The 10,422-nt window shown below is 49.7% G+C and overlaps 1 long non-coding RNA gene across 1 annotated transcript; it reads right to left on the bottom strand.

Moving 5' to 3' along the window:
• Window positions 1–567: 567 nt before the first annotated feature.
• LOC140902051 (uncharacterized) lies at window positions 568–8,875 on the bottom strand. Its single transcript, XR_012155995.1, has 3 exons — window positions 8,793–8,875; window positions 8,486–8,581; window positions 568–2,262 (listed from the first exon to the last, which is right to left on the bottom strand). It is a non-coding gene; the product is annotated as an uncharacterized lncRNA (long non-coding RNA).
• Between the last annotated feature and the right edge of the window lie 1,547 nt (window positions 8,876–10,422).

Raw genomic sequence — 10,422 nt, 5'->3', positions numbered from 1 at the left:
CGCCAGACCAATCAGGCCTCCTGACAACCAGGTGGGGAACCTGCCACTCCTGACGGTGGCGTGGCGGTGGTAGGGGAACCCAGGCCTTCCCGCTCCACTGCGTCCCCACCCAGGGCCCTAAACAGCAGCGGAGTGGTCCGCCACTGGGTCAGCGGGGAAAATCCAATCACAACACGCTGGCCAGCGTGAACCCGATTCAGCTGCCCTGGGCTCCTTCCTACACACCCATTCCGTGTGTACATGGGTCCCAGGGTTGTTGTTCGCTTCGCTGGGGTAGACGGCTAATGGCAGCCCCACCAGCTCCTTGGAGTCCCCGGCGTCTGGCAGCGCCGGCAACCCCTCTGGCTCTCTGTCAGGATAGCGCTCTCCATTAGGGGAGCAGGGAAGAGACGTTCTGCTCCTCCAGCAGCTCTCTCCCAACTCAGCTGGAGGGGCGGCCTTTTATAGTTCCGCTTCCTGTCCCGCCCCTCTGCTTCCGGCAGGGTGGCATGCGGTGGGAGACAAGCCTGCTTTCTGCAACCCTCCTGCCCCCAACAACCCACTTCAGCGAGTCCCAAAATCAAATCCACTTACCAGGGGCCTCCTCTCCTCTTTGCGCTTCGCCAACATCCGGGGTAGAAAAGAGCTCCTGGCCGCATGCATCTCTGACCTCCGAGTCATCTTCTGCCTCTGGGTCCCCTCCACATCCTCGTCCAAGATTTCCTCCTCCTGGCTCGGTCCACTCTCAACTGACATGCGAGCCACCGAAGTATCCACAGTGGTGTTCGCAATGGAGGTGGGGTCGCCGCGGAGTATCATGTCCAGCTCTTTGGAGAACCGGCAGCTCATAGGCGCAGCACCAGAGTGGCGGTTTGCCTCCCACGCCCTGTGCTCGGCGTTCCGCAGCTCCTTCACTTTGATCCTAAACTGCCGTGTGTCCCGGTCATCGCCCCTTTCTGTCATGCATTGTGAAATCTGCCCGTAGGTGTAATGATGCTGGTTCTGGCGGGACCCAACTGAGAGTGCCAGTTCAGGACAAACTGCTTCAAGCAGGGCAGTTACAGCCGAAGGCTGGGGATTTTCCACCTCCAAGGCAAACCAAACCAGCCAAACAGAGGAGACTTTGGTCTCACCCCACTGGCTCACCACAAGTCACACAAGCAATTCCCTTAGACACTCCAGTTTCCCAGTATCACCAATTGTTATGGGGACAAATGGTTATGAAAACCAATACCTCAGGAAAAGAAAAAAGGCTCTCTTGATCCCAAAGGACCAAGCCCCAGACCCAGGTCAATATACAAATCAGATCTTGTCCCAAATCACACTGTTGCCAATCCTTTCGAATCTAAAATCTAAAGGTTTTGTTCATAAAAGGAAAAAGTTATAGATGAGAGCTAGAATTGGTGAAATGGAATCAATGACATACAGTCATGGCCAAGTTCTTGGTTCAGGCTTGTGGCAGCGACAGAATAAACTGCAGGTTCACATCAAGTCTCTGGAGAACATCCATAGCTGGGATGCGTCTTTCAGTTCTTGGTTCAAAGCTTCAGTGTAGCAAAGTCCCTCCAGAGGGATGAAGCAGGACTGAAGACAAGATGGAGGAGCTGCAGCAGCTTTTTATATTCTCTTGCCATGTGGTCTTTCTTTCTTTGTCCCAAAGACAAGCTGTCCATCACGTGGCCTAGAAAAACCTCCGAGTTCTATCCATAGGCAGGTCCCTGAACACCGTGCTGAGTCCCAAGGCTTGTCTGCCTTCTTTCAATGGATCAATTGTGTAGCTGATGGTCCTTAATCGGTCATCAAGCAGGCTAGGCATTGCATCCGATGAAGTGAGCTGTAGCTCACGAAAGCTTATGCTCAAATAAATTTGTTAGTCTCTAAGGGCCACAAGTCCTCCTTTTCAACTTGTCTGGGGTGTCACCCAGAAGCATAGTACAAGATTGAGCCACAGACAGTATCGAGTCAATACTTATAACTTAAAATACAAAAATGACACAAACATATAGATAGCACAGTCATAACCAGCAAACCGTAACCTTGCCTTAGACACCTTATTGGACCCCCCATTATACAAGATTTGGTGCCACTACAGGACCTTGGTTGCAGCAATGATCTATATGGTCCCAGTTCAAGTCAATAACGTCACAGTAGGTATCATAATTGCTACGTCCGGAGTGCAGCTGGGACTGTACAGCCTCCTCTCCCCAAATGCTGATGGGGTCCAGCAGCTCAGCATAGCTCCGAGCAGGTGGATCGCCTGGTGCGTGGAGCAGGTCTGGCCACCTGGAAAGATGCGCTGCACTCATCACTGAGCAAACAGGAAGAGGACTGTCAAAATGGCAAAGGAGTTTATGGAGTGGGGATGATGGATGGTCATAGAATCATAGAATCATGGAATATCAGGGTTGGAAGGGACCCCTGAAGGTCATCTAGTCCAACCCCCTGCTCGATGCAGGACCAATTTCCAGTTAAATCATCCCAGCCAGGGCTTTGTCAAGCCTGACCTTAAAAACCTCTAAGGAAGGAGATTCTACCACCTCCCTAGGTAACGCATTCCAGTGTTTCACCACCCTCTTAGTGAAAAAGTTTTTCCTAATATCCAATCTAAAACTCCCGCACTGCAACTTGAGACCATTACTCCTCGTTCTGTCATCTGCTACCATTGAGAACAGTCTAGAGCCATCCTCTTTGGAACCCCCTTTCAGGTAGTTGAAAGCAGCTATCAAATCCCCCCTCATTCTTCTCTTCTGCAGGCTCAACAATCCCAGCTCCCTCAGCCTCTCCTCATAAGTCATGTGTTCTAGACCCCTAACCATTTTTGTTGTCCTTCGCTGGACTCTCTCCAATTTATCCACATCCTTCTTGTAGTGTGGGGCCCAAAACTGGACACAGTACTCCCGATGAGGCCTCACCAATGTCGAATAGAGGGGAACGATCACGTCCCTCCATCTGCTGGCAATGCCCCTACTTATACATCCCAAAATGCCATTGGCCTTCTTGGCAACAAGGGCACACTGCTGACTCATATCCAGCTTCTCGTCCACTGTCACCCCTAGGTCCTTTTCCGCAGAACTGCTGCCTAGCCATTCGGTCCCTAGTCTGTAGAGGTGCATGGGATTCTTCCATCCTAAGTGCAGGACCCTGCACTTATCCTTATTGAACCTCATCAGATTTCTTTTGGCCCAATCCTCCAATTTGTCTAGGTCCTTCTGTATCCTATCCCTCCCCTCCAGCGTATCTACCACTCCTCCCAGTTTAGTATCATCCGCAAATTTGCTGAGAGTGCAATCCACACCATCCTCCAGATCATTTATGAAGATATTGAACAAAACCGGCCCCAGGACCGACCCCTGGGGCACTCCACTTGACACCGGCCCTCACCTGAGGGCCGGGCAGTAGAGTTCAAACCGATGACCAGAGAGGCGAGAGCAGGCATTGTGGGACACCTCCCGGAGTTCAATCGCAGCGCCGTTATCGACCTCGGTGTCTACACTGGCACCGCAGCCTGTAGCCCCGGCGCAGAAAGTTTTTTAAACTGTGCAGGGCTTTTTTTAAAGCGCTGCAACTGCCCTGTTTCCGCGCCCTGAGTGGCGTGGCCGTACGTACACCTCACCAGTTGCAGTGCAGAAAGCTGCTTTACCGCGCTGCAACTTGCCAGCGTAGACAGGACCTAAGGAAACAGTGCCATGACGTTAAACCTCCTGTTCACCGGAAAAAAACAAGGCTGTGTTTTGGAGTGGAATAAAAATGCACCTTTTAAAAATGCTGTAACAGTTTTAACACATGATGAAAGTTATATTAAGCTTATTAAACATTTTAGATTTTTGTTGCATTATCAGACTGCTTTTGTTCTCAGATGTTTCCAGCCCAAGGGCAAACACATGCTTCTGTGTTTGTTTTGGGTCTAGAGGCTGTATTAAAAGTAATACTTTATAAAAGCAAAAAGTCTTTTTCATTTGTACTTTGTGTTTCTAAGAAGACAAAAAGCATTTTAGTAATAAGTTTGACAGGGGCATTTTTGAATTAGCCAGTTTGTTTTCCAAAGATGTCTAGTTACCATTAAGCAAAAGCCAGGGCCGTAAAGTTAATTAAAGGAAATAGGCATGTAGATTTCAAAGCCTCCTGGTTACAGAAATGGGAATGGCCATATCACCATTTACAAAATCTTTTCTTAACTGTTTAAATAAACTTACTATATAAAAGAATACAAAAAGAGACCCAAACCAAAACAGCTTTACCTTTAAATTGTAAAGAAAGCTTTAAAAATCAGGGTACAGTTAAAACCCTCATGTTTTTAAGGTTTGGATTTAGACAAAAAAGAAGAAAAAGCAGCTTATGTGAAAAATTCTGACAGAGATAAGGGGCTTGTTCTGTTTCCAACATACACACACATACGTTCTTCTTCTTTTCTCATGTTTTTCTGAAATGTAAACCAGGACATCTGGTTTACATTTAAATCTGCATGAAGCAGGATTTAAAAATAGCTGCCTTCCCCTGTTTAGCTCGCATGTCCTGTGACCAAAGTTGTTTCACTGTAAAGATGGCCAGAACATATATGAATTTAAAACAAACAAGAACCCACAGCAGATTGCTTTTCAGAAGACACCCTTTGAACTTCTTAAGAGTGTAAAATAAAGAAGCATCTCGGAGTTAAAACCACAGGCAGTTTACAAAAGTAATTTGTTAAAGTTAAATTAAGTTTTTATTGACTTAGGGATTTTAGTATGATTTTTTGTTGCATTATCAGACTGTCTTTGTTTCTAAATGTTTGCAGTCCGTGTGCTGAGACCCAGGTACAAGCTCTTTTTTAACTGTTTAAATGGACTTAATATATCAAAGAATGCAAAAAGAGAAAGTTGGGTTTTTTTGGTTAACTTGAAATTGTAAAGAAAGCTTTAAAAATCAGGGTACAGTTAAAAATCTCATGTTTTGAAAGTATGGATTTCTACAAAACACAAGAAAAAGCAGCTTATGTGAATCAGTTAGCTTTTTTTTTTAAACCAGAGATAAGGTATTTGTCGCCCCCCCCCCCCCCATTTTTCTTTTCTAGTGATTTTTTAAGTGTAAATCAAAGGCGAAATTTGACCTATTTGAAGCAGGCCCTTCTGCTTTTAAATTTTTTTTGCAGGAAAGGCAGAGGATTAAAACTAAATGTAAACCTAAGGGGCTGCCAAGTTTTACTGAACACTAGTAAGATCAACACCTGTTTACGGGAACGTTAATGGTAAAGATAAAGCAATATTACCATTCACAATCTATTTAACACATTTGTAACCCTTGAAATGAACTCTCTTGTTCTGTAGGGAAATAAAGAGGCCCCTTTGTAACACGAACTGGTTTAAGCTCTTAAGAAGGTGTCTACACTGCCCACGTGAAATCGCTGCCGCGACAACGCTTTAAGGTGGCAGTGTCCTCGCGGCTCCAGCTCAGGAGGGTGTTTTTTCACACCCCTGAGCGGGGCAAGTTTCAGCGCTGTAAGTGGCAGTGTAGACAAGCCCTAATTGAACTGTGACATTTTAAAACAGGGAACACTCTCTAAAAACCCCCAAAATTATTTTTGTTGTTTGTCTGTCAGCCCCAGTGGGAAAAGTCCCATAAAATTTAAAAGGCCTTAAAGCCAATGGGGTTATCTATCTATCTATCAATCTAGTGGGAAAGGTGCTTGGGGCCTGTTTTTTTAGATAAGAATAAGGCAGTTAAAGGGGGTGGGTGGTGAGGGGAGCGGCGGGGAGGGGAGGGAGAGGGCTCTTGTTTAAAAATCTTGGGTTGATAGGATTGGTTCAGGAAAATGCATTCTATGATGCAGCTGTAGAACAGTTTCTGATTGGTCTGCCCGAGAGGCAGAGATAACCATGCTGGGGGCTGTGAGCCTTGGGAGCTCCCTCTTTTCCCGGGGGCAGCCGCAAGGGAAGAATTAGTAGGGGAAGCAAAAGTGGATGGGAACCTGGGAGGCAGTGACCATGAGATGGTCGAGTTCAGGATCCTGACACAAGGACGAAAGGAAAGCAGCAGAATATGGACCCTGGACTTGAGAAAAGCAGACTTTGACTCCCTCAGGGAACTGATGGGCAAGATCCCCTGGAAGAATAACATGAGGGGGAAAGGAGTCCAGGAGAGCTGACTGTATTTTAAAGAATCCTTATTGAGGTTACAGGGACAAACCGTCCCGATGTGTAGAAAGAATAGTAAATATGGCAGGCGACCAGCTTGGCTTAACAGTGAAATCCTTGCTAATCTTAAATACAAAAAAGAAGCTTACAAGAAGTGGAAGATTGGACAAATGGCCAGGGAGGATTACAAAAATATTGCTCGGGCATGCAGGAGTGAAATCAGGAAGGCCAAATCACACCTGGAGTTGCAGCTAGCAAGAGATGTCAAGAGGAACAAGAAGGGTTTCTTCAGGTATGTTAGCAACAAGAAGAAAGTCAAGGGAAGTGTGGGCCCCTTACTGAATGAGGGAGGCAACCTAGTGACAGAGGATGTGGAAAAAGCTAATGTACTCAATGCTTTTTTGCCTCTGTCTTCACAAACAAGGTCAGCTCCTAGACTACTGCACTGGGCAGCACAGCATGGGGAGGAGGTGACCAGCCCTCTGTGGAGAAAGAAGTGGTTCGGGACTATTTAGCAAAGCTGGACGAGCACAAGTCCATGGGGCCGGATGCATTGCATCTGAGAGTCCTAAAGGAGTTGGCGGATGTGATTGCAGAGCCATTGGCCATTATCTTTGAAAACTCATGGCGATCGGGGGAAGTCCCGGATGACTGGAAAAAGGCTAATGTAGTGCCCATCTTTAAAAAAGGGAAGAAGGAGGATCCTGGGAACTACAGGCCAGTCAGCCTCACCTCAGTCCCTGGAAAAATCGTGGAGCAGGTCCTCAAGGAATCAATTCTGAAGCACTTAGAGGAGAGGAAAGTGATCAGAAACAGTCAGCATGGATTCACCAAGGGCAAGTCATGCCTAACTAATCTAATTGCTTTCTATGGCGCGATAACTGGCTCTGTGGATGAGGGGAAAGCGGTGGACGTGTTGTTCCTTGACTTTAGCAAAGCTTTTGACACTGTCTCCCACAGTATTCTTGCCAGCAAGTTAAAGAAGTATGGGCTGGATGAATGGACTATAAGGTGGATAGAAAGCTGGCTAGATTGTTGGGCTCAACGGGTAGTGCTCAATGGCTCCATGTCTAGTTGGCAGCCGGTATCAAGCGGAGTGCCCCAAGGGTCGGTCCTGGGGCCGGTTTTGTTCAATATCTTCATAAATGATCTGGAGGATGGTGTGGATTGCACCCTCAGCAAGTTTGCAGATGACACTAAACTGGGAGGAGAGGTAGACACGCTGGAGGGTCGGGATAGGATACAGAGGGCCCTAGACAAATTGGAGGATTGGGCCAAAAGAAATCTGATGAGGTTCAGCAAGGACAAGTGCAGAGTCCTGCACTTAGGATGGAAGAATCCAATGCACCGCTACAGACTAGGGACCGAATGGCTCTGCAGCAGTTCTGCAGAAAAGGACCTAGGGGTTACAGTGGACAAGAAGCTCGATATGAGTCAACAGTGTGCCCTTGTTGCCAAGAAGGCAAATGGCATTTTGGGATGTATAAGTAGGGGCATTGCCAGCAGATGGAGGGACGTGATCGTTCCCCTCTATTCGACACTGGTGAGGCCTCATCTGGAGTACTGTGTCCAGTTTTGGGCCCCACACTACAAGAAGGATGTGGAAACATTGGAAAGAGTCCAGCGGAGGGCAACAAAAATGATTAGGGGACTAGAACGCATGACTTTTGAGGAGAGGCTGAGGGAACTGGGGATGTTTAGTCTACGGAAGAGAAGAATGAGGGGGGAAATGATAGCTGCTTTCAACTACCTGAAAGGGGGTTCCAAAGAGGATGGATCTAGACTGTTGTCAGTGGTAGCAGATGACAGAACAAGGAGTAATGATCTCAAGTTGCAGTGGGGGAGATTTAGGTTGGATATTAGGAAAAACTTTTTCAGTAGGAGGGTGGTGAAACACTGGAATGCGTTACCTAGGGAGGTGGTGGAATCTCCTCCCTTAGAAGTTTTTAAGGTCAGGCTTGACAAAGCCCTGGCTGGGATGATTTAATTGGGGATTGGTCCTGCATTGAGCAGGGGGTTGGACTAGATGACCTCCTGAGGTCCCTTCCAACCCTGATATTCTATGATTCTATGATTCTGGGGTCCTCCTATTTTTCTAGGAATGAGCCTGTGACTCTTCTCTGAGGACCGTCTTCTGGATGCTACAGGAGGGGTTCAGACTCTCACTCCCCAAGCCAGCCAGGGGCCCTGTGGTTAGTGCTCAACAGAACCAGGCAGAGCTCTGGCTTGAAGTCCCAGCTCCTTCCTCTGTCCTTCCAGAAGAAAGGGCCTGACACTGCATTGCACTGACTGCCCTGACCAAGGACGGCCCACTGCTGGCCCAGCTAGGAAGACAGACTGGAAAATGGATCTGAGAGTTTAGGTAAAATTGCCCCCACCCCTCTCATCGGTCTAACCTCCAAGATGTAGTGGAGTCTGTCGGAGCCTGGGAACTCTGCCAGCAGATTCCGCAGCATGGCATCCAGGATGTCTGGCAAGACCCTATGCAGATCCTGCAAAGCAAGGGAGAGTCATGAGTCAGAGTAAGGGAAACTGGGGCTACACGTGCCACAGGATAGGAAGAGGGGGTCTCTGGGAAGCAGTGGTGAGACCCCCAAACACATATCCTGGCCTCTCTCATTCACATCCCACTGCAGGCAATTAGCAAGGATTCGTGGCAGGATGACAACTAGCTCTTCAATCCATGACTTTAGCATGATCTACCTGGACTTGGGTGGCATCCTTCTCCGTGCCCAGTGTGAACACGGCAAGAAGGGCAGCGCGAAGGAGGTGGGTCTCCAGCTCCGGCTCCAGGGCAGGTGTCAGGGCAGGTGTCCAGGGCAGGTGCTGGCAAGAGAGAGTGGAGCAGGTATTAGACTGTGCAGTGCAGGGGTGGGAGTGGCACCAACAGGGACGTGAAACTGCAGGGAAATAGGCAGAGGTTGGAGAGAATGGCAACTGAGGCACCGAGCCAGGGAATGATAAGGCCAAGGTTTCCCAGACAGACAGTGGCAGGGCAGGAATAGCGCCTGTTCCCTGGACCCGGCTGCCCCTCCTGTATCTGATCCTGGGAGTCAGCCTCTCCCCAGAGCCATTGCACTGTCACTGGAGTGAAAAGAACAGCCGAGCCAGGAGAGAGGGAACCTCTGCCAGAGGAGTCACCCTTAGGAGGTGACCTGGGAGTGGGAGGGGCCGTGACTCCCAGTCCTGGGCCTGAGCAGCACCGGGGTTAGGGGAACCGGGCAAGAGGGTCTTGGTACCTGAGGTTGCCCACAGCAATCAGGGAGTTGGCCAGGACGGCGCCAGGTGGAGAGTCATCAGGAAGCTCCTCAATGAGCTCCTGTGAAACCCAAAGGAGACAAAGGAGCGTGTGAGATTCGGGCCTCACTGACACTTCCCAATGAGATTACACAGCCAGCACCCCACCCAGCCACTAGGATCTCTCACACCTGCCTCCCGCTCCTCCGATTCCTGCCCACTATTTCTCCCGTCTCTTCACCCCAATCTTCAGCCCCAGCAATCCCTGCCCTCAGCTGCCCCTCCAGCACCAGCCATCCCCCAACCATCGGCCCGGAGAGACCCCTGCCCCTCCCATGTCTCTGTCCACCCTCCAGCTGCCAGGAGCCATGTGTCGCTCACCACAATCCTCTCCACCATAGCCACCTTGCAGTAGTGCGGCTCCAGCGTGTCCTGCCCTCTCTGGTGTGCAGTGAGACACGCGGAGTAGATGGCGTGCAGGAACGTGAGCTGCTGGGCCTCATCCTGTACCCATCAGGAGTGGCGTTAGGGGAGAGAGAGCCAGTTAGCCAGGGACCTCCCTGCCCCAGCCACACAAGCTGCAGGACTTAGGCCTGAATGGGGGATAGTGGGGACCCGCCCATTGTCCAAATCACCCATGACTCTTACCCAAGCAGGGTCAGGAACTGGGACAGTGCCTGTGAGGGGAGGAGATCCCGGCTGGCGTGTGACAAACACCCCCACCTTGGGAGTCCCAGATCATGGAGGAGAAAGGTCCCCATTAGGGGTGGTGGCTTATGAGGGCCAAGACCCTCTGCAGGGGGTTGGGATGCTGGGAAGGAGCAGGACAATCTCGGTTCCAGCACAGCTGGGGAACGTTTGTACCTTTTCTCGGCCCTGGAGCTGCTCTTGGATGTTTTTGAGAGCAGCCTCCTCTGTGACCATGTCCACCCGTTCCTCCTCCTCCTCCTCCTCCTCCGAGACCCTGGCAGTCCCTGCACCAGAGAGAGAAGGGGACAGCGTCACCCTGCTGCCCCTCAGGGGAAGCACAGGGGCATGGCGGGGCAATGTGCCCCTTCCCACCTCATGGACCTAGAGCAGATCGGCCCCACACTCC

The sequence above is a fragment of the Lepidochelys kempii genome, chromosome 23, assembly GCF_965140265.1.
Source record: "Lepidochelys kempii isolate rLepKem1 chromosome 23, rLepKem1.hap2, whole genome shotgun sequence".
Classification (NCBI taxonomy): domain Eukaryota; kingdom Metazoa; phylum Chordata; order Testudines; family Cheloniidae; genus Lepidochelys; species Lepidochelys kempii.
Note: the sequence above shows the minus strand (reverse complement) of the source record. Positions and strands in the feature narration are given on the sequence as shown.